This window comes from Aquila chrysaetos, chromosome Z, assembly GCF_900496995.4.
Source record: "Aquila chrysaetos chrysaetos chromosome Z, bAquChr1.4, whole genome shotgun sequence".
Lineage (NCBI taxonomy): Eukaryota > Metazoa > Chordata > Aves > Accipitriformes > Accipitridae > Aquila > Aquila chrysaetos.
This window is the reverse complement of record NC_044030.1, coordinates 4,516,716-4,543,076: the sequence shown is the minus strand read 5'-3', so window position 1 is coordinate 4,543,076 and position 26,361 is coordinate 4,516,716. Positions and strand designations below refer to the sequence as shown.

Below are 26,361 nucleotides of genomic sequence, written 5' to 3'. Positions count from 1 at the left end.
TCCATTCAGACAATTTGCGCCCAGCTGGAGTGTCTTCCCAGGGAGCTATATCACAGCCAAACCTTTTTCATGATTTTCATTTTTAGGTTTCTCTGTGTACTTAGACAAGCTGTAATTTCAAGTGTATGATTATACGAATCCTGCACATTGTAATCCACCTTTTTCCAAAAACATGTGATTTGCTTACCAACAAACAGTCCATTGCACTGGAGTCATAATTCAGCAACTATTCAAGCAGATGGCTGGTTGAAAATGGACTTGATGGTAACAAAGAGAAAATATGCTGAAAAAATATGCTTAATGTCTGGCACTGCCAGCTACTATTCTTCCTCTTTTTCTGCAAGCCATTTGATGTTCCAGTGGAACAGTTAGTGTACAACATCTTCCACTAGCATCCTCTTCCCTCCACTTGCTGTTTCACAGTCCTGGGCATCAGTTCAGCCCTCGCTCCTGCTCCACCATCTCTTCTCTGACAGCCAAGCCAGCTCACAAAGTTTCATCTCACAGACCATTATCCTCCTGTTTGCTCTGACACAGTTCTTAGGGTTGCACGGGGCACTAGGTCAGTGAAACAACTCAAATAAATAGATACATAAACAAATGCTTATTTTTTTAAAGTTATTTTAAAGTGGATTGTTTGAATCAAATTCTGCTAAAATGAAAAGCAAATCCCCCAAATATTTTTTTTATCCCCAAGCTGCTCCTCCTCTCTCAGTCCCTCCTCTCAGCCTCCAGAGGGGCCAGAAGGGGAGGGGGGGATTTATAGCTAAAATGCAGCTTCATTTACTTCTCCTTCCTCAAATTTCCTTGTTGCATTTCTTCGCTACGTTAACAAATGGGTCAATTTAAAAAAAAAATAAAATAACCTTTGTGCGTGAGGTACAAAACATCAGCCACATTAGTTCCGTTTTGTTTATTCTTGCTGGGAGGGCTGTTGCCAAAGGTGCTTTCCCTAAGCACATGCATGCTGGTACAGCATGCTGGGCATCACGCCACGTGTGGACGTGGACCTGGCCCCCATGGTTGGGATGCCTCCCATGAGAGCCCCCCCTCTTCAAAAAGCTGTGCCGGTGGGCTGCTGTCCCTGATAGACCTGAAATGCACTGTCCTCTCTGGGAGGGATTTGCACTGGATGGAAAAGTGAGGATGACAGTCCCTGCCAGTGCTGCAGTTCTTGTAAATGAAAATTAGTATAATGTTTTTTGTGATACTGTGCGTATATGTGCGTTTCCTATTGTGAATAAGTGTGTTTCAGTATAGACATGTAATGGAAGTCTAGCTGTCTATAACTCTGTCTCTCGGTATCTCTCTTTCTCTGCTGGAGTGTAATTTCACCTCTCTATTTATACTATTACAGTCTCAATTTTATGTCTGTTTTCTAAAAGCGCTTGAATTAGGCCATTTGACATTTCCTTGCACTAATGCGCTCTCATCCAGAAAGAATCCTGGTTTGGAGGGAATATTAATTTTTCTATGAAGTAGGAGAACAGAACAGGGGTGAGAGGCAAATACAGTTAATAGCAAACAGCTTTCTGCAGGGGAAGCTTTCATTTGGTGATGACACTAGTCATCCATGATGTCTGAATAAACAGGGTTATCATGATTAATGGTAATTAATTGTAGCATTGTTATTGCTTGGTTTTTTATGTTGCTGCAGGCTCCATGGAAGATGGCACATGAAGATGTTGCACCCGTCCAAGGCACTTGCAGGCTACAGTGGGCTTGCTTGGGATTTACAGAACTGGGCCAAATGCAGGTCCAAATTTCAGCCATCTCTCCTTAGAAATAAAATAAGACCTTTGAGATAACTCCAGAGCGGTCCTGGAGGGAAACGCTCTGCAGTGGCACTGTATGCATGGCAGGAAAAAAAAGGATGGTGTGAAATTGGCAAATGACATCGCAGGATTTTGCGAGTGTTACCTGCGCTCCTTCCTCCCCCTTTTATGGCTGATATCGTGTCTCGTGGCACATACTGCTTTAAGTCAGCCTGTAAAGCCTGCAGAGGCAGGGAACCCCCCACTTTGTGCCACAGGTGCCACCAGGGAGCCCCCCCTCCTCCCAGCCCCCCTCCAAGCACGAAGCCTGGTATAGCAAGACCTTCCTGCGTGCAGGGTTGTGTCCAGCTCTGCGGGGTTTCTTTATTCACAAATTTAGAATTCCCACACAGGGGCTTTTGCTGATTTAAAAAATTTAATTCTGAGGATGGATCACAATTAGAAGTTGCACTGCACAGGCAGAAGTCAGAGCTGCTGTCATATAGGAAACAGGGATGGTATGCTCTCATATGATTTTAATTGATGACAGTATTATTTTGGAAATATTTATAGCTAGGCTAATTTTTTTTGAGCTCTTTCTCACATTCCTGGAGCACAATAGAAAACTGACTGAATGAAACCTTTGAGCAGTGTTTTACCATGTGAGATCTAGGTTAAGTTAAAAAAAAATGGAAACGAGTTGACTTACAGTAGTTTTCGATTTATTTTATAGCAGGTCTGGAATTAGTTTGAACTTGTCGTTGCTTTGGCAGGGAAAATAAACATTAAATAGAAGCAAAGTCAATCACATTTCAACATTTGCATTTTTACCATTGAGTGTGTTTACCTGAATTATCATCTTGTAGCAGACATCTCTGCTTTGCTTTGATCTTGCACTACCAAAGGTATTTTACAAGAAGCAGTCATTAAACCCGCCCCCCCCCACAATTATGACAATTTCTGTAAAGCTCATGAAGTAATATAAGGTGCAAGGCTTTTCATTTTAATTTTAATGTCTAGTGTAGAATTAAAAAATAATGAAATGTTTTAAATAATCCTTAGATTTTACTTCCCCCCCCAGTACAGCAGCAGGAGACGTGTGCTAAATGTGAAGGATGATGGCAAAATGCACTAGATTTTCTATCTAGCAGGAAGATTTATAGTTTGGGTAAGATACCAGGTAACAAACCAATTGTGCAATTGAGCTAATAGGAATAAAACATTCTGTGAAGCTTGTGAGCTGTTATTACAAACACTTGTGTAAATATGGTTTAGTTCATTGTTACCTCTTCAAATTATGCTTGTGTACAGCTCCAAAGTGCAGCCTCTGCTTTCTTGTTTGAAATGCCATTGACTGAACGAGCTTTTTTTCATTTATATAAATATATTTCCTGTGTTGTCAGAGAGTACAGGAAAATAAGTCTCTCATGTGAAACACAAATAGGCCAGAGAAAAGAGTCCCACTAGCAAAACAAAAGTCTTCAAACATCAACAAAACAAAGTTTGCAGTTAATTAATCACCCAGTTTTGAATACTTAACTGTTTTTAAGAGTTATTGTAATACTGATGGGCAGTGTGTGAGTACTTAAGAATTAACAGGTAATCCCCACACTTTTTCCTCTCCCGTTACGAAATATCATAGGTTAGCATAAAAGCAAAATAGATACAAGAAATTGTCCATCATGAACTCATAGTAACAAGTCTAAATACAATTTTTAATATGCATTAGTAACAAAGATAGTCCCATTCTCCATCATAAATGCCACAACAGCATTTGACTGACACTATTGTGGACTTTGCTATCTCTAGCTGCTTTAAGGTCATTCAAGCACTGAATTACTTTAGGGGAGGAGAGCTGGGTTTTTGATGCAAGAGCTCCACTGGAATCTGCAGCTAAATTGCCAAGATCAGAGCTTGAACCACAACCAGTATGCAATTCACAAACCTTAAAGAGTAAAACATTTAATCATATTGGAAAATGCAGGACTTTATAGATGGCTTTTAAATTTGCAACCCATCAGATGTCACCTTGGCCAAAGGGAAACTAGGAGTGGGGATCATTTGGCCAAACACAGGCATAATTCTTGGCAATAATTCTTCTCATGCAAAGGTAGGCATCTAAAATAGGCTGTATGAATCACGCTCTGGGAGTGCCCGTTAATGACGAGGGCAGTCTGGGGTGACCAGCTCCTCCCTCGCTGCAGATGCCTGGCCCTGCCGAGGAGCCTGTCTTGGGTGACCCACTGTACTTGACTCTCTCGCATGGGTGCAAACGGGTCCAAAGTGGGATTCATCTCCCTGTGCTCCAGCTTAAATCCAGAAGGGAGACAGTCACAGTCAGCAGGAGAAAACAAGGATCTCCAGACTGCAGTTGGCCATCTCCAAAATTAAGTGTCTCTTCTGCCACTGTGCCTGGGCAAGTCACCCTGGAGAGACATCCCTCCTCAAATCCTTCCTTAGATCCATGTAAAAATGATTTTTTTATATTATGGAAGTGGATTTTGCTAGTCCACTCCAACTAAAAAGATGATCTTTCTCATTTGGATTGGGTTTTTTTCCTTCTTGAATGGCTGCATTGTGTGTGATTACAATAACACATCTGCTCATAAAATGGGCATGCAAGACTGCTGTGAAGAATTGAGGGTGTGGGCATTTGTTCAAAGCTACTGGTAATATATTGCTTGCAACCATCTGACAGATTGCTAATAGGGCACAGCTGTTTTACGTGTTCATGGTTCCTTCGGCCACTCTCCACAATGGAGTGGGAGATACAGCATGTACAGCTAAAACATTTCACATTTGTCTGTTTCCAGCAGGGGAGAAAAAAAAAAGCCTCAAATGATGCTTTTCAAGATAAACCCTACAAATAACAATGAATATTCTCGTAAAGATTGAAGATAGTTATATACACAGCTCTGTGTGCAATGAGCATTTTTATTTCCTACTGTCTTTTATGTTATATTTTTGCAAAGTCTATGGAACATGTCTTCAGTTATATGGACACGTGCAGCATCACTCAGGCAATAATTTCCAAAGATGAACAGAGCTGTAATTCTGCTATTTTGCGCAAATCAGATTTGCACATTGTTTCGCGCCTTAACTTTCAGAAATTACTGTGAACAAACCAGACAAAATTCCATTCTTCCCTAAGGAAGGGAAGTCATTAAGGGCAATCCCACACTGATGATCACAGTCTAAACACCTAGATAAAGAAGAAATCTTTTGTTAATTTCTATGTAGCAATATAAATGATTGTAAATACAGAATTCTCTTCCATGGGTGAGATACTTTAAATAATCTGTCTTTTAAAAGATCATTGATGATTGAGGTAATGGCTTAGCTATTTTTGTTTTGTGTTGTATACTGAGTGTTTATAAAAAGAGCTGGATCAAGAGCTTTGGAATTGAAGCTTTCTTGATGAATATAACAATGGGTGATGTTGACGTGCAGGACTAGTTTTTCTCACAGCAGGTTAACATTTGCTTTCCCACCATTTGGAAAGGAAGACTTGGGATTTTCTCTTGATTCAGTCATCTGAAAGAGTGTCAAAGCATTAGATAAAAGATTGTGTATTTTTGGACATCATTAAAATTTAATTAACAGAGCGTTGAGAGGGGTGTTTGTTTCTTTGAATTGCACATTTTAATTATTTATCTATCTGATGTGAGTTTTTAATATATTGAGGAGTATTAGCAACACTGTTTAAAATAAAAATATTCAAATATTTTCTTAATAAAGTAGTTCTTGGTGAAGGAAAATATCCTACAAGATTTTAATAAACAGCTCTGCACTTTTCGTAGTTATTTCATAAACACTGGCAGTCTGAAGATGCCAAACAGCAATGGGTACATTTTAACAATTCCAGTCATTTGTGCTAGATCATGTTTGAGTGTTTATGCCCATTAAAACCAACAGTGGCATTTTTACCTGCAAACCTCTTCGCTTTTGCTTAAATATGGGTGTGGCAACAGATGCACATAAAGGAAAGCTGGTATTGTATACAGATTTTGAAAACGTATTGTGTGCAATTTTGCAACACATGCATGTTATAGGAGGCCAGAAATCCAGCTCTGCCTGGACTCTGCAGTTCTCTAATATGTTTTTACCAGAGCACAAGTGATATTACCCTGCTTTCTCATTTTTTTCCGTCCAGTTATTTGCATACTCAGATGATTTTCCTGAGCTGTCTAACAGCAATCAAATAGCTGGCAGAAAGATTTGTTTCCTCTAACTTTAACTGTCTTGAAGTGAGACATCCAATTTAAGCAAGCTGTTAAGGTGCTTGTGTAGCATCCAGATGATAAATGATCCCACCTCTTTGAACTCTGATTTCTGGAGGTGCATCTCTCTAACTGATAATGCCTAACTGTTAGGTAACCCAAGTTAGTAGGGATTAATCCCAGCATAAAGGTCTAAACTGCATCAACTATGTCTACAAAACTGCACGTGCAAACAAGGGGACATTGCACTGATGCTACAATTAAAAAAAGATGCATAGCTTCTTCATTTCCAGGTCTGAAAAATTGACTTTATATAACATAAGCACATATGTAAATAGACACACATGCTTTTGCTGGCATGCATGCACTTGTTTATAAACTTATCATTTATTAATACCTACATATGCACACACACAGAGATGCCTGGGGACATAATGCAAAACCAAGCAGATAACTATCCTCCTTAAAATGATAACCATAGGAGCACAACCTCTGCCTGTAAACTATTCCTGGAATTTCCTTCATTTTCCCTTACAAAGTACGTGGTTTGTAGCTAAGTAAGTGGCTTTTATCCACTTGAAGACATTTATGTGGCCAGGTAAGCAGTCCACTCAGCTGGAATGAATAATAAAAAGGAAACTGTTATTTATGTGGAGAATACATGTTTTGGATCAATGAAGAAAAGACGTGTTGGTTTGGGATTTACTTGCTTATTTCTGGTGAGGATATAGAATCGGTTATAGGACAATACCGACTTTTTTTTTTTTTTTCCTTATTGGGTGTTCAAGGAAATCCAGGGATGGGGAAACATCTGTGTCTATCTATAAACATCCCCTATAAAAGCCCTGTGCTCAGGCTGATGGCTACAACTGGCTCTGATTCCCCAAACACACCTTGACTTCAGCCCTGCTCAGTGAGCTGGTGTTACGCTACTGGCTTGTTGCTCGTAGCTGCCTTCTTGTGGCATCATGGAGCTAAATATGGAAAAATTTCTTTCTTCATTGGCTAAATTAATCTGTGTCAAGCTCATTGGTGTCAAACCCTGAGCTGACATCTCTAAGTTTATTCAAGGTATCTCTCTTCTGAACCCACTGCCCTCACTTGAATGAGGTATTGTTCTCTCGTCTTGTGGCCTCAGCAGTGATTTACAAAATGCATGCTGATTGCAAAAACCTCTCATTCTGATTGCAAAACAGGTGACATCTACTCCATATGGAGATAATTGTCAAAGGGAAATTAAGGTTCTTGTTTCAACACTGAGTTACAATTAAAAATGCTCTTAATTTTCACAACTTTCCTTTTTCACTCAGAGTTTTGGGAAAAGAGGGAGGAGAGTTGGAAGATGCTGCCTCATCAAAGATGCTGCCTCATCAAACCCAAACCTCTTCACAAGAGAGCACATGAAGTCTAGTGGTGTCAACATCCCGAACGGAACTTCAGTTGGGTTAACTCTGCTACACAGAAGCATAAAGAAGGCATAAGAGCTGGCACATCCTAGAGAAGTGCAAATTGGCAAAACATGGGAGAATCAAGGACCAGAAAGAGAAAACTGGTAAACAGTAAGAATACATTGAATAGGTTCGTGTGTGGTAGGTTCAGCATAGACTGATGGAGGTTATTTCTGACAGTGTGTGGTTTTGCTACTTTACTGAGGAGTATTGTGTATGCTAAAAATACCTTTAAATTATGGGGAAAATTCATTGGGCATGAGGGGAGAAGGTGGGGAAATCTACCCAGAACTATTACATGCAAGGATGCAACCTCTTGGTCAGGATGTTCTTCAACCACAAGATGCTGACAAAAATCAATACACAGCTGCCTGGTTCTTATGCTATTTCCTAAACACCTGCTATTGACCTTGGTTGGAGACAGGATAAAAGGCCAGATGGATATGACTCACTAGAAGCTGTTGTCATGTCCTTAAGGCACAAGGTGAGTTCAGGTGTCACCAGGGACATAAAAGGTAGCTGGAATGTGTTCTGTAAGAACAGTAGTAGTGAGACAGAAGAGAAAGGGAAGGGTTGATTCACTGCTCAGGGGAAAGAAAGATACACTAATGACACTCCAGCAACAAAAGAGTTTCGTTTGGTTTTGCTTTTCAGTCATTACTTGGCTGAAATCAGTTGTCATGGCCAGCAGTCATGTTGAAAGGGCAAAATTCCAGCTACTGAAGGGAAAGAGCAGGTTAGGGAGGATTTAGATTAAGTTACTTGGTTTTAAGTCATCAGCATTGATGAAATTTACCTTGAGGTACTAGACAGTTGGTTGAAACAATTTATCTGAGATGTTGGAGGAGTCAAGGGGTACAGGGGCTGGTGGCTTTTATCCAGTTCAAATATCAACATTCACCATTTCTCTAGCAAAAGCTTCAAAGTACCACAGATGCTGTAGTCTCACTGCAGGATCAAGCAGGAGGCAAAACTGAGTTGCACTGAGACCTCTTAAGCTTTCAAAACAAAAACCTAATCAAGAGAAATGTAGCAGGGAAAAAAAAATAACATAAGCTACTTTTTAAATAGTCTTTTTTAAAGTTTGTTCATGTTTCTGTTTTCTTCCCTCTAATGAATTTGCCTCCCACCATTACTTGCCCCACAGAATTTGTATGTTGAGTTCAAGGTATAGCATCCATGCAGCACCATGAGGGGTGTAGGAAAAACAGAGCTTATAATTTTTTTTATTAGTGTGTTGGGAAATGAAGAAGAATGCCAAGAATCAATTGCAGAATTGTATTAATTGGAGATATTCAATAAAAAAGAAAAGAACTAGCATCTACTTTTTATCTTTTCCGCTGCTCTTTAGGATATCTGATTTGATTGACACCCATTGATGGCAACACGACTGACACAAAACCACACTCCAGCAGCACAGTCAATTCCAATGCATTTAGATATCTATGTTTTCTTGTTTTTCCAAGAATAATCGGACCAAAGATTGAATTCCAAATGTTGCATGCTGAAATTTAGAAGCTGAGATGAGCATTGTCCTTGAGTGGTAGGCACTGGAGTCCACACATTGACATGCAAAGCCAGTTACACCAGCTTGCTTCTTTTAAATAAAATCAATACAATGTAATATTGACAGTTTCTAAGTATACTCTTCTACAGTTGCTGTTAGAAGACAAAAATGTAATGATCTAACTGGTGTGAGATGTGGTTAAATTGCAGTTCTGTACTGTTTAAAGACACCTTGTTCACCAGTCTTAAGACTGGTGAAGCCTGCAATTTTTTTAATATGAATAGGCAGATTCAAGTCTTACCTTCTTAATGTTTAGGCTGAAAAAAGCACCGTTTTTCTGAGCATTTTGCTATGCAAAATACACAGGAGCATTTCCATGATTTTAGGTAATTCAGTATCAGATTTATTTGTAATTCCAAGTGGAACGGTGACGTTTGAGCTGAATGCAACTGTGAGACTCAAGACTAGTGCTGTGTTGGGCTTATTGTTTCCTGCATGCTCTAAAGCAATCAAACAATTCTGCAAATGTTCTTCAAAGAGTACATCCAGAATGCTACTTCATTAAACATGTCCTTGGCTTTTGTTCCATTTCCTACTTCAAATTGCTGCTTTTAGTTGTGAAATGACCTCTTGTAGCAGTGAAATTTTATTAACTCTTCAATCCACTGGCACAGAGATGAAAACAACAGTGAACAGGGAAATGAAAAATGAGTAGTTTGGGACTGACTCATATGGCAGAGTGGCACAAAATGGAAGTAAGTTCTACAGCTACATGATGGCATGTTGCTTTATATTGGTGGTATTGCCTTCATCCTCCTAGTAGGCTGATGATCAGTGCTGTAGACCCATACCCATCTGTCTTCTGGCTGTCTGTTAAATAAAGTGGGACTAATTTTGCCCTCAAATACTCTTACTGTATGCATACACTTAAGGTCCAAATTTTGCGGTCTTTGCCTTTTTGCTTTCTGTTGCACAATATCCATTTCAAATCTTGAGCGAGATTCACTTTTCCCATGAATTATTCCTAAGCAAGCAGGGTTAAATGAGCTCCCATGAAAGATGCTCTGAAGAGGCAGTATATATTAGAGTCACAGTTCAGTCCTTGATTTCTCTCTTCAAAAGTGGAAGGAAGACTCAGCAGCCCTTTAGCCAGCACAGTTTACTCCTTGCTCAGCACTGTGTTGGCATTAGCTCGAGGGTTTAGAGGTCAGGGAAACGCCTCGGAGTTAATGGGAAGCAGGATGGTAGTCCACAGGCAGATTTTCCTCTTTTCCTGACTGTGACCTGCAGTTGTCTGATATCCTCGACAGTCACTCGCATGGAAATGTAGCTGGACCCGCAGCTAAATACACCTTGCTCAGTGCACCAACTATTAATTCCACTCATTAATTTAGGTGTAAGAAAGCAAGGCTGTCAGGCCTGATATCCACTGAAAGTCCACGCTGCTTCATTTCTCTCTGAAATGAATGCTGAGCAGAAATTAGCTCTGCCCTGGCTGCAAAGAAGCGATGCCAAATACACCTCATATTCCAGCATTGCCACCAGGCAGGTTTGAACACTGTTTCCAAAACAGTTGTGATACACGCAAATAAATTCACAGCTCTCAAAGCCATTTACATGACAGTGATGAGCATGTTGTGGTCATATATTGTGTGGTCCCAAATGTTTTAAAAAAACCCTTTATTTAAAAGTAAGTAGTGCTGTGCTATTTTTGATTCTTCTATCACTACAGGATGGTGCTGCACAGAACTTTAGACTTTACCCATAACCATAATACCCAGATTAAAATAGATCAAGATCAAAAAGAGGAGCCTTTTCATCAGCTCAACTTCCTGAAAGGCCTAGAAATGGGATTTTTAAAGAATTTAAAGATTTTAAGTAGGACTCCAACCAAAGAGATGTATTTAAGCAATATGAGCAGTTTATTTTAGTAGGAAATTGGGAAAAACATATACATTAAATAAATCAAAAGTTATGTTGTATTGGTGGAAAAAGTGTTCTGAATAGCCAGCAGGACATGGCATTAAAAATGATCAGGGGCTGTGTTACACACACACACACACACACACACACACACACACAGCGCTAATCTCACAGCTTAGTTTTATAATCTTTGTTTCATGCAATTTCAACAAAGATTTTGTCTGCAGAAGATCTACAGGATTTCTGAAAAGCTAAACTCTATAATCATAAAATTAATGTAAAATAGCAATAAAAATACAAGTGACTTGAAACTGTTTTAAGGGGTTTTTTCATTGAATTTTACATTTTGTTTAATATAAAGCTAAAATTTTATTGCTGAGCATAAGAAACACAAGGATAAAGGAGGAAGTTTTGAAAAAACAGTAATTTCATAGAGAAGATGAAGATAGATAGCTCTCTAAGAAACCTTTAAAGAATGAAATATACATAGCCATATTTCATAGAAACAAATTGGGTTTTAATTTTAAGTTATAATTTATAAATAATATAAAATAGGAAAATCATGCTTTAGGTACTGATCATAGCTTTTCTCTGTTGATTTCCATTTCAAAATTCTCACTGGCTGTAAATCAGCCTGTTTCTGAAGTTTATATATGTTTAGAATGAAACAATGTCCTTAACTGATTTGTCCATTAGGGCCCATGGCGCTGAAAGCAAGCAAGCAAGAAAGTAAGCAAATAGGAATTTAACAGAAGAGCTGCATTTCCAGTACACAGTGCAATAGGTAAATAATGAAAGGGCCTAAGTAAAACTTACTGTTAAATCCTAAGCAAGCAAATAAATAAATATTTTGGTGCAGTGGTTGTACATGCATCTCAAGGGTATTTTGAACCTTTTTCATCTTCCGTTTAGTTTAACTCTGTGTCAACTCAGTAGACTTGCTCCTAGTTGAAGAACCCAGTCAAGTACTCAGACCTGCATGGGTTAATGCATATGTCTGAAGATGCACTTAAATTAGTAGTCTCTGAGCACTCTCCAGGTTCTCCCTGCGTGGCTCTGACTTCAGGATTCAAGAACTGTACTCCAGCATGAAGAAACACACACCTTGCAATTTTGCATGCACAAGAAACAGTGCGTGTGCTAAATGTGCCTTATTTGATTTGCTCAAAAGCTGGGGATGATCGATGAATCCTTGAAGAAAAATTAGAAGTAAACTGAGAATCAGATTTTTACTTATTTTACACTCTGGTGGTGCCTCCTCTCAAGGATTTTTTTTATGCTACGTGCTGTCCAAAAGCAGAACTCTCCCTGGCCCCAGAGCAGTGCAAACCACACCTCTCACTATACAGTTTGTCAATAATTACTGTCTTCAGAATATTCTGTGATGCAGATAAAAACCAAGTTTTCTTTTTGCTGCTAACATATTTTGTTTCCAAAAAATTAAGAACTGTAGATGTATTTCCCAGTATTCAGTAATCCATCTTAAAGTGCTTTTATGCAATGCAGCTAAGATACCTCATCTGTAAACCAAAGTAAAACAAAACAAACAAAACAAAACAAAACAAAGTTAGCATTAACTCTTTATTACAAGATAAATACCATAAAGTAAACTGCTTCTCTCCACAGAAGTCAAACAAAATGATCCATGACTAAGGTGTTATCTTTCTGCACTGACTTTCCACTTCAGATATTAAGAAAAGCAAAGAAAAAAGAATTGGTTTTAAGATGTGGAAAACATTTTCTGATGGTGGTGATAATCACATTAACATTTGCGTAGGTATTCATTTATATAGATACTTAACAAAAAGATACACAAAAGAGGGTGGGAGTGAACTATGTTTTCATTCATGTTTTTTTTAAAAGGCAAAAAGAAGAGAATTCAGAATGCCAAACTTTGACTCTGGTGTCATCCATTAAATTCTTCAGTTAATTTTTTATTCAGAAATTAATTTCATTCAAATGTGTTTCAGCAATGGGAAATGTCTCCATGAAATTATATAGTAGCTTTTGCAGAACTAATAACCTCTTTCACAGCGATGGTGGAACATCATGCAATTTTCAGCACAGATCAAGAATGTTGATTTGAGTTTTCTTAATGCCTCTTTAGCAAGAGGTAGCCAGTGGCCAGGAGTGCAGGCATCACACCTCGTAGCCTTAAGGGGTTGTTTTTCTCTGGATGCTGCTCCAGGGAGCAAGGATACCTCAATATTAGTGGAACTTTCTTAATGACATATCTGGTATTGCCCGCTGAAGTTTCAAGGGGATAATTGTGGTTCCCTCCAAGTCCAGTTAAAATCGGGTTCTTCTGGGAACTGCACTGAGACTACTTCCTAATACCCATCAATCCCACAGGAAAAGAAGGCAAGAGGAGCATTCCTCTAACCCAAATAGTGAGAGTGAAATCAGTACCTGTTCTTACTTTGTCTTCCATCATTTCACACCATGTTGATAGTCCCATAATTTACCTTTTCTAACTTCCTAATAAGATCTGGAAGCAAAGAGCTCCACTTCCCTACTAGCAGGATTTTAATGGAAAATGTTCTTCCTTCCCACCTTACACAGCTGCGATGCAGGTTTATCCCATCCTAAGCATCTGGCCCTATTTTTCTCTAGCAGGGAAAGAAAATGAAGTGCACAACCCCAAAACTGGATGACTATTTCAGTAGCTTTACACAGCTCCAGTGAAGAGTAGACAACAGGTAGATGGTGTAGGATTTGTCTTGGTATCAGCCAGTCGGTCTCAATTAGGCGGCACATGTATTTCTTCTTTACAGATTGTTCCACTGCAAAACATGTCGTCCCTGGTTCCCTGTATCACAGGAGTATGGAAAGGCTGCACTGCTGCAAACAGTGTGAGGTGCCTGCAACCTACAAGCAACAGCACCATTTTACACATTGTGGTGCTTTTTTAAAAAGAGAGGCTCTGAATAGCTGGAAGTCACAGTTAAACATGTTACAGAGAGCTATCTTTTACTTGTCACATTACAACTGGTGGTTAGTTTTATTAAACTGTGATTGCAAACATCTGCCTGTGGAAGCTCCATCTGAAATGCTCGTCTCATTTCATACACTGCATTGCTCCAGATATTCATCAGCTCCATTTGCAGCAGACTTGATTTTTGGAAGGACTTGTCTCCATAACTGTTCTTGATTTATTCAGGTTTCTGACACAGTTTATAATTTTTAAATTTTTACACTTGCAGTGTAAAAGCTTGAAAACAGAATTGAGCCAAAACTTTTAAGTTTATCTTGATGCCAGGAGTCACAAACTTTATGTGATTTTCATCTGAAACAACAAATCAATGAAATGGGGTATCTGCAAATGTCAGTGAGTCCAGCCTAACCTCCTTGCTCATTACAGAACACAAAATCAGCTAAGGCCAGATCAGTTTTGTGTTTAATTCTATGGCAAACTGACAACAATTTTCCTTGTTTTTTTGCTTTCTAACACCTGTCTTCTGTAAAATCACAGTTCCCATCCTTACGCAGTGTGTACTTACTTGCTGGCATAATTTAAACCAGGCTATGGAAAGTAAGCATTTACTTCCCAGCAGTTGTTAAAATGCCATTACAGATTGTATTTAAATTTATACATTAAATAAAGAGTAATTATGTTCATGTGAGACAATGATGATGATGATGGTAGTGATTAGATCAAGCGGCAGATGTGTGAACATAAATGCCTGCCACCTTATTTTAAACATCAGGTGAGCTAAATGGAAGTTTAAGTATCTTTGGGGGATCATTTTGTTAACTCAATATAAATAATTCTTTAGATTTTATTCTCCATTTGAAGATACGGTAAATTATAGTCAAATGTTCTTCACGGTGTTGATATCATAGCAGCACTGACGTCATTACTTCAGAGGCAACTAACTGAGAAACGCGTTAGGTAAGATGTCTTTTAAAATGCATAAGCAGGAGAACAGTTTAAAATTTGGTGCCTCTCACCAAACCTTGTAGGTACTTACCATGCGTGTTCTCAACAGTCTACTGCAGCACAGCCAAGGGTCTCCTTCACATCCTTTAATACTTAAAGGGGGCTTATAAGAAAGATGGGGACAGAGTTTTTATTAGTGATAGGACAAGGGGCAATGTTTTTAAACTAAAAGGAGGTAGATTCAGACTAGACATAAGGATGAATTTTTTTTACGATGAAGGTGGTGAAACACTGGAGCAGGTTACCCAGGGAGGTGGTAGATGCCCCATCCCTGGAAACATTCAAGGCCAGGTTGGATGGGGCTCTGAGCAACCTGATCTAGTTGAAGATGCAGGGAGGTTGGACTAGATGAGCTTTAAAGGTCCCTTCCAACCCAAACTATGATCTGTAGCCTTTTGGGCTTTCTCACCTTTGTCCATCTCATGAGATCTTCAGGGAAACATCTGCTGGACCGGACATGACAAAAACCAGTGCTGGAGTCAGAAGTACCTCCCACCTGTTCTTTGCTATGTTTTCTTTGGTAGCTCAACGGGAGTATAGGAAACACAGGCTTACATTGCACCTTCACCTCACGGAGCTTCATCCCTTCCTGCAGCCTCTCAGGAGGTGGCCTAACCACCACATGCCCCAGGGTGGGAGACCCCCTCAGTCCACAGCGTCTGTATTCTGCATAAAATAGTTCAGATTTGCTGAGCCGGGAAGGGAGCAGCCGTGGGTCGGGCAGTGAAAGAGGGGAGGGCTTGGGCAATGAAGTCTACATCAGACGTGAGGTCGTACCTCAGCTGCTGTGACTCCTTAGGATGAAACACTCAAATGTGAGGAGGTGAGAGGAGATGAGAGGCAGGTGCCACAGGGGTCTCTCAATAAGTGGTGCAGGAAGACAATTTGCATTGCTCAGTGCCACCAGTTTTGCTAGGCATGGCTGAAGGTCAGTCTTTGCATCCCGGGACCCAAAACCACTTTGGAGGTGTGGAGTGATAGGATGGCTGCATCACAGTGCATGTTAGAGCAAGAGCTGGTACCTGTTGCTTCAATAAAAGAACAAAAAGGAAATTGTAGAAAATGGCAGGAATGGGCTCCTGAACAGAGCGTGTAGGTCTTTGTTACCCTCTGTCCTCTGCCACGAACCTTCCTCAACAGTTTGGCTGCCATCATACAGAGAGAAGGCAGTGTTTCCACCCAGGCTGTGATGGATGGCCCTAGCTGGAAGGAGCTACACCAGCTATAATGTATTATAAAATCATTTTTAATTTATTAGAAGACGAAAAGATCAAGGACTGTTTCCACTAACCTTAACCACTTTATTGGTATTAAATCATATTAAGTTGCTGTTATTTTCTTGTATTTGGCATTTTCTTCTGGATGTTTATTGTGATTCACCTTGGCCTCCTGCCAAATGTGCATCAAGTGTCGAGAGTCAGTTCTAAACTCCATTTCCCCTATAAAAAATGAAGAGAGATAATTATATTTAAGAGCACTGTATAGAAAAAAAAGTAGCTGTAATTTACTACTATGGGCAGGTATAGAGAAAAACAGTAGCTTTAAACAGACATATCATGTGAGATGCTTGAATAGACCATGTATACATACTGCTTTCATACAGCTTGAAAAAGCAACCAGCGAACGTGCAGATTACCGAAGCATGCAGTGTCGTACAGTGAAGCATTTTAAATCTGATGCTGCAGAAGACAACGTGCCCAATATGGTATGTGAAGACAACTCAGGGAGGTGAGTACCCTGCAAGCTCTGAGTCTGAAGACAAATTTTTATACATTTGCTTAGCCTAATATTTATTTTCAGACTAATGCAGATAACACGTTCATGTCACATAACTGTGAAGCCTTGCGTCAGAGGGAGGTAAATCAAGAAAAACTGCACTGAACTTAGACCAAGTCACAGCTGCAAGAAGAGCAGTGTGAGTGCATGTTTATATATACCAATATCATTAATTATCTCACTGAGCTTCTTCTAGGGGCGATGTTGGGTCTTGCAGTCTGCAGGTGATGTATTGATGCTTTAGAAGTTAATCAGTGAGTTGAATATGTTCTGCAAGCTTTATAATTCACTGTATTTTAGACTTACTACTGTAAAATAGTACAACTTGGGCTAGTATTCAGAATATATTCAGAAAACATGCAGATAAAGCTATTAGCCACTTTAGAGTTCGCTTATTGGTGACAGTGTCCATAATAATTAAACTGATTAAGAACACATGCAGTCTCATAAGATGGCCAGGTCAGGACTAAATTTTTCTTATGAGTACAGTAAATAGGTCACACAGTTAAACATCATAAATACTAATTGATTAATATGTTCTACAAATCCAATGGAAATGAGGAGAATTGGCTGATTTTAAAATTAGACTGGTTATGAATGGTCTGAGATGGTTTTAGCTGCCTAATTCTAGGCAACTAAATTCAAACACTTTGTCCTATCACTTTTAAGAAATCATATTATGTGCAAATTAACTAAAATTTCCTATATCCTGATTGACTGAGTCACGTCCTTATCCTTTTGTAAGGAATCCTTCTGTAAATACAGTCAGCCAAATTAAAAATATAACAAAGCACTTACATATTTTTCTTATAACCATTGCTACAAAATGTAACTTTAGTATAATAAAACTATCTGTTGAAAAAAGAAAAAAAATTGCTTGTGAAGTTCAAAATTGCTTTTCTTACTGAAATTCTGTGTATTCCATGACCAAAAAGAGAACATGAACACAAAGGAAATTTTGGGAAAAAAAATTGTAAGAAGAAACTTTCAATATAAACTAAAATTGCACATAGATTACTTTTAAGCACTGAGAAAAGGAAAAATAGCATTTTATCAGCAGTGATCTGAACGTAAATTCAGATACATTGAGTCCTTATGAAATTTCTTGAAAGACAGAAAACTGGCTTTTGGTTTTTTTTTTACATGAAAGTTACTTGGATATCCTTTTTTATCAAATTTTGTAGGGTGTTATTTGCATTATACAGTGAAACTGATCTTGGCTATGCATATTTGGGGTTTCTAAGACCATTACAAGATATTTAAAATGTGCCTCCAGTAAGTACTAACATCTTCTAAAGAAAAACCTTCAACTTTTACATAAATACAGGGAGAATTTGGCAAAATCTTAAAGGTATAATGTCACCAGATGTAAGAACATAAGATTTCACCTCTTATGAACTTAGAGGTAGTGAAGGACTTGCAGTGTCTTTCACAATTGGAAAAGAAAAAAACTGGAGCAACCTAACAAACACATTTGTGAAGCAGATATCCTGCCCCGATCTGTTTTGAGTAGCACTGTTTACAGCTGTAATTAGCTCCTTCTTTTCTAAGACATGCTTAGTCAGTCGGAACAATTCATTGCTTTCCAGGTTTGTCTATGATTATCCTCTGCAATAGTCAACCATGTAGCTATCAGATTAGCACGTGCAAAATGTGTATGACACTTACCCTTCACTTCAGGACCCTTATGTCAAGGATGTACTTTGGACAAGCATATCAGAATTTTTAATAGTGAAAACAACTGCTTCAATCAACCTTTGGTTGTTTTTGGATGCCCTGGAAACCTCTTTCAGCCCCTGCAAGTCCATAGTTCAGCCCCTGCACATCAGCTGAAATGCGTTGACCTCTTCGTGGGTTCATCCCAATATCCACCCAAAATGTTTTTGGATGCTCATCTGAGCCAAATAGAATCTATAAATGTTTTTATGATTTACCTATTGCTAGCAGTTTAGTTTGTGCCCAGAGCTAATAATGGCAACTCAATTTATGGTAGCATCTTGTGACTTATGTTTCTAGTCAATGATGTCAACAGCAGAGCAATGTTCAACAAAATAATCTTTACACTGCTTCCAGTTTTGAAAAGGGATCACTGACTCTGTCTAGCGGATTCAGTAACATCATCCCACAAACAAAATGTAAGCTGAAAATCACTGTTTTACATATTTCCTTGGTAATCTGAGATTTTATACTTGTTCTAGATCTGCAACTGTATAATTGCAGCTAACAAGCCAAGTTTTTAACTTCTTTGATGTTTTTGTGCCATGTAAATGCTACAGATGTGCATACAAACAGCATCTAAATGCTACAGATGTGCATACTAACAACATCTGGACTCTGGTAAATAAATTTGGTTTGTTCTCTTCCTTTTTGAACACATAATACCAGCTGAGGCCTTTTAAAACATTTTATCTAATGGGATGTTATCAAACAAAATAATAAGCGCCACTTACACAATTTTTGTTTATTAACTATATTTTTCAGTGAATAACAAAAGCTCACACTGAACTTTGTCAGTAGGATATATTTGAGTAAAACTTTCCTAAGTTGCTCTAACACAGTTGATAAGAGTGAGAAATTCCACTATTTACAAGATATTATTGCTCAGCCACCCTGCTGGCTGGCGCACTGAGGAAACAAGCAGTAAAAATATTTTGACGAGGAGAGAACCGTAGACCATGCAGTTCTTTCTATAATTATTATTTTCTGAACTTTGTTCACACCACTAATAAAAAACGAAGGTTTATCACCCACTTCTTTATCTTTGCTGCTCCCACTGCCCTACCTCACTTTTAGACAATATAATTTACAGTATTCTATGTACAAGTACCTGAACTTTGCCCCATTCCTGCATTTGAATTGTAATACCTAAAACTGCTCCATACTTAGGCATGCCTATCTGTGGAAATATGTTGCAAGTAAGAGTGTCACCTTATTTATTCTTTAAGGTATTTATTTGACTTTTTAATGTAATCTCAATCTGTTATTTCAATAAAGCATTCTCTCTCTCTCTCTTTTTTTTTTTTTTTTTTTTTTTTTTTTTTTTTGTTAATGGGTACTAAAACAATTGAATTGCAATAGAATGGCTGCTGGACATTCGATGCAGGTCATGGAAACTGTTTTGAAGCCAGTGGCCCTGCACTGCTGGAGTGTTGTAGCTCCCTGAAAGGCAAAGTTGTCCAGCTTAGTCAAATCTGCCCAGGGTCATGCTGAGCACGTACCTTCCCTGGGCCCTGCACAAGGACGGCACGATGCTGCAAACTGAGAGTAGCTGGTAAAGCAAAGACAGGTAAAAGGAGACGTGGAAATTCAGGTTGAGGCTAAATTAAGTTTGAGGTTAACATGTCTCTCCCTGTAGTTAGTATATCTGGTGTGCATGGCTGTGATGTTCACAATTGCACTCTGAAACTGGATTTTGAACTCCACAATGCTTTCCTGCATATGCAGTCTCACATGGAGAGAAGATGCAAAGAGGAACTGTGAGAAGATTGCTTTGTCATGAATGTCGATATGCCTGTTTTCAGGTATTTGGCTTCAAATTTCATATAAATTCCATAACATGTTATCTTGTCTTAAAATATGTTTCATTTTCAGAAAGTACTTTTGAGACATCTATTTTAAATTTTAGTTTGTAACATATTTCACTCTTCCCTTAATCTGCTGCCTGCTTTTTGATGGGTTTCCTGTCTGCATTTCAATCTACTGTTGAAATTGCATACTGTTGTGTACAAACTATCATTTACTGTCATTGTGCAAACACACTAAGGCTATCTGATTTCAGGATGCATAAATATAGCTGATAAAATCAACCCTTCTTGCAGCTGAACTTGCTAAACAATTAAGAATTTTTAGACAAACATTGCTGAAAATAAAACAACATATATCTGCAGGGTGTGCAAAAGTATACTGGGCAATTCATAGATGCTGTAGAAGATTTTAAAATATCCCAGCTCAGCTACAAGAAAGAAACAATTCCACAAAATGCTAATGCGTTGGAACTGCACACTCTATACCAAATAACGAAAAGCTACACACACCTATTAAAGTGAAAACAAAACTGGGAAAGCACGATATCATCATAGCCACTTGTTGGGAAGTTGCTGCCAGCTTAGTTAACAGCCTCTGCCTCATTCAGCTGTCTTCCCTCCAACCCGACAGTAATCTTAAAAGCACGAGATCTGTACTCTTGTTTAACCAGAATCCCAAATCCGCTGGAGCCAAAAGACACATTTTCTCACACTAGATGGAAAAATACCTGGAAGCAAATCCTCCAAGGGTTGGTGATCACCCTGACCAACCTACTTCTGGCCATTTCTGAATGTTAAAAATGATGTCTGCATGCAGAGCAAGCAAATCCAAAACGACATTTGTGCTCGGAGGATTAATCTGCATTTTATGCAGTCTGAACAAACTCCAGTAAGGGACCTTACTGAAGTGGCAAGTAAAACAAATTATCATTTTCCCTGGCTAGATCACTCATGGGTTGTAATATTGCTTACCTGCAACAGGTATAGCGTTCTTCCCTGCAGTCCCCCAAAAAGACACACTCCTCTCTAACTGTAAAAATCAAATAAATCACTCAGAGCTTCTTCCTTCTGGCTAAATTCTGGTCAATCAGCATAAAGGAGGGAAATATCCCAACACTATTACCAGGCTGCTCTTACAGCCAGTCACACTGGATCATCAGAGGTCAGTTAGTGAAACTACTTGTCTGTGAAACTTATGCTCTTGTATGAAATATTTACATGCTAATAATATTTACATGCTAATACCAGAGTGACCAGCATTGTTCAAAGGGGGTCTATTCCATTCCTATCTCCTTGTGTTATGGGGAAAACAGAGACATCTGTTTTGACCAGGCCTTTATTTGGGGTTTTTTTTTTAGGCGTTTTCGCTGACATTTCTGTACAACAACAACGTAGAAATATTTTGTGATGGTCTACAGTGGTGCTCTACAAAGCCTGACCTGAAAAAGGAGAAAGGTATTGCAAAGAGGATTTTCTGCACCATTGTTTGGATCGAAATTTGGCACCAATATCAAAGCTGGAATATTGAAAAATATTGTTTTTCTAACACTGAAGATGCCACACAGTTAAGGTAGCCGCAGAATAACACTTATCCAGTCTGAGGGAGACCCATCTTCCCCTCCTTTCTCTGCTAAAAATGAAAATTTTTGTCACTTAGATTGGTGCCATTAGCACAAGGCTCCTTCTGACCTTTATTTCTTCCTATTATCCTTTTTAAAAAAAAAAAAATTATTTTGCTGTTATTCTGAAAGCCAGTAAGAAGTTACTCCATCCATTTCAAGGGATGTTTTCTGTATAATTTCCAGAGCTGCCACACCCTGATCCTTATTTTTTAATGTACAGTGATGGGCTGGTCTCAGCTAAGGCTTAGTGATTGTTTCAGGACTTCATCTCTAATTTTAGTGAATTAACTGACAGATTCAAGTAACACACTTAATATTAAACCAGAAAACTTTCTTTCTCCTGCGATCAGAATGTAGGTAACATTAGCCTTGTACTTTAGACATTAGCTTAAATACTAATGTGTCTGGAAAATGCAATATACTTGGAGGACACCTGGTGAATTAAATCAAAATCTTTTGTCATTTAAATCTATGAATGCTGAGAAACCTATGCTAGGATTTGGCTTACTGTGTTGTTTATTAAGATGTTAGGGGAAGATAAATATTGTGCTGGAGATTACTGCTAGCTAAGAAACTCTTCCTTTATTGCATAGATTTGTTTGCACAGAATTAATGTGATTTAACTTTTCAAGGTGCTTTTCTAAACCTTAAAAATGCACAACCTTTGTCAAGGCAATGGTAACATAATCAAGAGTAACAGTAAGAAAAACAATGGCTTATAAAGAATTGAATTTTCATTTTGTATCTAAATTCCACCACATACACATGATTTGCAACTCAATCATATCGGTCCAACATATCAACTGCACACCAAACACAAATGCACCAAGAAAATGCATGGATTTGTAAATATAAATAGGCAATTACATTACTAATCCACTGGATCATGTAACATTCTTAATCAAAGCATTCGGCATGAGAATGAAAAATAGTAAAGAACCTGTAACACCTTTCAAGAAAAGATAAAAATTACAGCATGAACCAGTTTAATACCCTTTAAAATGGATATTCTTAGCAATCCAGGCTTGATGCTGTTGAATCACTTTGCTGTATTACAAACTCCAGGAGGAACTGCAAAGTTTTATCTTTCCTGGTATGTTCACCATTCAGTACTATTTACACTCAACAGAGGAACCTAACGAAAGCATTGAAATAGCAGAAATATATTACCATGAACTATCATATGCTCCCATAAACTTTATGTTTTATCTTTTGAAAAGCTTCTGCTATTTAATAAGATTTAGCCTCTTACTTTTAATCTCATATTGCAGGAGCAAGAAAAGACCTAGTCCTGCTCTGGCATGTTTCAGTGTTGTCATGGATACACAAGGATGGTCCATCACTTCCACCAGTAAATAAACAAGATTTTCAAAGAGTGCTTGGTGGGATTTACTAGCTCTGTAGTATTGTTAGCTGCACAAGGCTTTAAATAAGCAAATGGTCTGTAGTTTTAGACTAATATCCAGGGTTGTGTGGGGACACACATATGTGATCTATCTATCTTTAGAAAAACCAAAGAGTAAATGTTATGCTCTGCAATTTTACTCTCCTTGTTTTTTAAAGACAGTTTATCTTTACCTCCTGTTTTTCAGAAGATGTTTGTAGATTACATAAGGGATCAGTCGCTAATGTGGCAGGCAACTTGGGGTAGTCACCTACTAACTGCTTAAACAAATGAGTTACATCTTTACATATATGAATAATTAAAATGCTGTTTGTCCACTTTTGTGGGGAAAAGTCATTTTAATGTGGCAGCACGGTATTTGGTAGTATTCTTGTCATCTTTACTGAAACAAAGTCCTCTCTCAACCTAGAGACTACAAAGATGAAATTCAGTCTTACCAGCATATCTGTCAACAGCTACAATAGACTTGACTTGATTCTAACAAATCAGCATCTTATGTTGATGAAGGGATGTAGATTAAGTGCCCTAAGCTTGTGTTTCAAGAGGGAAAAGCAGAGATAGTTAAGAATACTATATTTATCATAGCATATTAAGCTTCATCATAGTAAAAGTCTTAGATAGGGGCTCCAATTTATTAGAGAAATGAAAATAGAAATGTCAAATTAAGTTGGGTAAAAAATTCAGGTCTAAAAGCTCTAAACCATCAAACCTTTAATACTTTGAAAGAGAATTTACTGAAAAATAACCATTTACAAAAGTAGGTACATCTTTTTCTTCTTGCTCAAAACACCCACACTGTATGATGACACATTCAGGCACACACACATTATGTGTATGACTGGGATGTTCTGTTGGGTTTAATTGTTGGCACATCTTTGCTGATTAGCCTGAGTAAACCTAATTTAAAGCTACACAGAGCAAATAATTAATGATGTTTAATTTATTTGATAAATTTAGCCTTTTTTTCATCTCTTGTCATATCTGTGAGCAGATTGCAAGGTAGGTTTGGGGTTGGTTTTTTTTCCTACTCTATGCCTTCATTACCAATATTTAAAACCTGCATTGACATCATCAGTTGCCTTTGGTTGGAGAAGTCACAAACTGCTGTACCTGTTCTTTTATTTTTGGAGCTATGGCTGTAAAGTTTTGAATGATCACTCTGGCCTCTACACAACAGAGCATCTTCCTTCAAAGGTGGTTGATTTCATTGAGGGTTAGGGAATGACCCTCAAGTATCTGGGCCAAAGCACCTTACCTTCAAGCACACATATGTTCCTGCTGAGCTCAGAAGTGTCCAACATCTCCATCAAGAAAGCGCACCAAGAGTTTCTAGCAAACAGACTTCTTTTCAGGATATGAAATTTGCTTTCCACAAATATTTTGCCATTGGCACTCAACTGCTAAAATATTTACTGAAAGTGAGCACAGGGAGGACATGAGCCCAGTGAAAGCAGATCAATGTGGTAAATGGATGTTTGTGATTTGGGGTGTTTGCTTTTATTGGTTGCCCTTTGCTACTTAAGAGACAGCATCATCAAGCCTTGTGTGTTGCTTGTAACAACCATGTGAACTCCTAGGGCAAGAACATCTCTCCTCTGCTCAGAAAGCACACAGCACACTGGGATGCTCAAGGAAATAAATAATAAACTGTAACAATTAGTGCAATCTTTTCTCTCATTAGTAATTCTTGAATGTGATGGAAGTCACATTGCAGGTACATCCATAAGGATTACTGGTGCAAGTAAAGGCTACAGGATCACACCCAGCTGTTGTAGGTCATGTGGGGCTGAAAAATACAAATATCTTGAGTTGCTAATCTGTATCTTTAAACACTTGAAGCCCCATTTAAAATAAAATTTGAAAAAAATTGGTGAAGGCAGCCACAGTGTGCTTGCAGAAAAACAGCAGCAAATACTGATTTACTAATTTATTCCCAAATTAAAACTGAAATCATTGCTTTGGTTTTTTTTTAACTACTGACTGTTTTTTTAACACTACTGTCAGTGAGCAGGCACTGTTCCTCCTTCCTCAGACAGCAAGTATGGTCTGCAAAGCTGCTCTTTAAATTACGCATCCAGTGCTGAGAGAGTTAATTTAAATTTGATAACAAATGGCTCTGCTTTTGAAATGAATGTAGCCTGGCAACTTCAACTGAGAACCCTTCTTCGGGCCTCAATTATGTATGCAGCTTCTTTGAGAAATAGTTTCACACATCTGACCCAAGGCCCACAATGCTGTTGCCATGAAATAAAACTGTACGTAGGCAATGGTTCATTTCTGTACAACCTCCGCATTTCTGTACTCCCCCCACCCAGGGTGCACATGTAAGAAACACACAAAATCACTTATTCCAGACCAGTTTCTTGCATTACTTGCATCATCTCATCCACTACCATCTGAATACAAATTCAACACATATGATCTTTGTTCCAGCATTTAATCTGCACACGCATTTTTTTTTTGTTTTAGGAATTTCCAGCCACTCTGCTGGGCTGTCCTCATCAAAGTCACTGTGTGAAACCAGAGAGACAGACAACGGGTTAAACACTCACACCATTTCATTTTTAATTTTTTTTTTCTCCCCCCGCCACCCCCCAAAATGGCTGCTTTGTCTGTGTGCATACACCAATAGCAAATGTCCTTCTGTTATTGTACAACCAATTTGATGTGTCAAGTATTCATATGCTAATGGTGGTACAGTTTCTCACTTTTTCACAGATAAATTGTAAAGATTGTTACAGACAGTAAAACACAAGAATAAACAGCTTTTATTTCAGATGTGATAAATTACTTTCCATTCAAAAAACATGCAGTACATGCTACTGACCATTATTGTTTCTATTCATTGCAAGTTTGCCTTCTGTTTTTCTTTCTTAGAACAGTTAGAAAATATTTAGCAGATATAGCCAGAATTGATGCAAATAATTTAATTTCCTTAATATGCTTTGCACTTTCATGATGTCAAGTTAATTTTTGCTCAGTTTTCACCAGCAATGAAAGTTTTGCAATGGGCACAGACATTGTTCTCCCCTACAGAGCATTCATAATTTTTAAAGCTTACAATAGGTGCGATTCGAAGACTAGGATATTTCATCTTATGTGTTAACAAAATATGCCATAATATGCATGCCCAGAATCCATTACTTAGCAATAAAGCTAAATACAGCATAAAGCAAAAGCAGGAGAAAATAATAGCCAGCAGCTTTCTGTCCTCCTGCGAGATCAACATTTATTCAAAACCC

At 38.3% G+C, this 26,361-nt stretch overlaps 2 long non-coding RNA genes across 21 annotated transcripts in view; one reads left to right on the top strand and one right to left on the bottom strand.

Annotated features, from left to right (window-relative positions):
- Window positions 1-19,877, top strand: part of LOC115336897 — a 33,802-nt gene extending 13,925 nt beyond the window's left edge. The window contains exons 2-4 of one of the 2 annotated variants that reach the window (XR_003921983.1): window positions 16,396-16,520; window positions 16,593-16,707; window positions 19,672-19,877. This is a non-coding gene — a long non-coding RNA (uncharacterized LOC115336897). The remainder of the gene's footprint in view (window positions 1-16,395; window positions 16,521-16,592; window positions 16,708-19,671) is intronic. The other variant, XR_003921984.1, reaches the window with a different exon arrangement.
- LOC115336894 overlaps window positions 10,829-26,361 on the bottom strand; it is a 129,804-nt gene continuing 114,271 nt past the window's right edge. For 9 of the 19 annotated variants that reach the window (XR_003921962.1, XR_003921963.1, XR_003921965.2 and 6 more), the window contains 3 exons: window positions 15,202-16,231; window positions 14,824-14,895; window positions 10,829-14,138 (listed from right to left, as the gene is read on the bottom strand). This is a non-coding gene — a long non-coding RNA (uncharacterized LOC115336894). Of the gene's footprint in view, window positions 14,139-14,823; window positions 14,896-15,201; window positions 16,232-21,064; window positions 21,123-26,361 lie in introns of all 19 variants that reach the window. The other 10 variants (XR_003921974.1, XR_003921977.1, XR_003921979.2 and 7 more) reach the window with 8 other exon arrangements.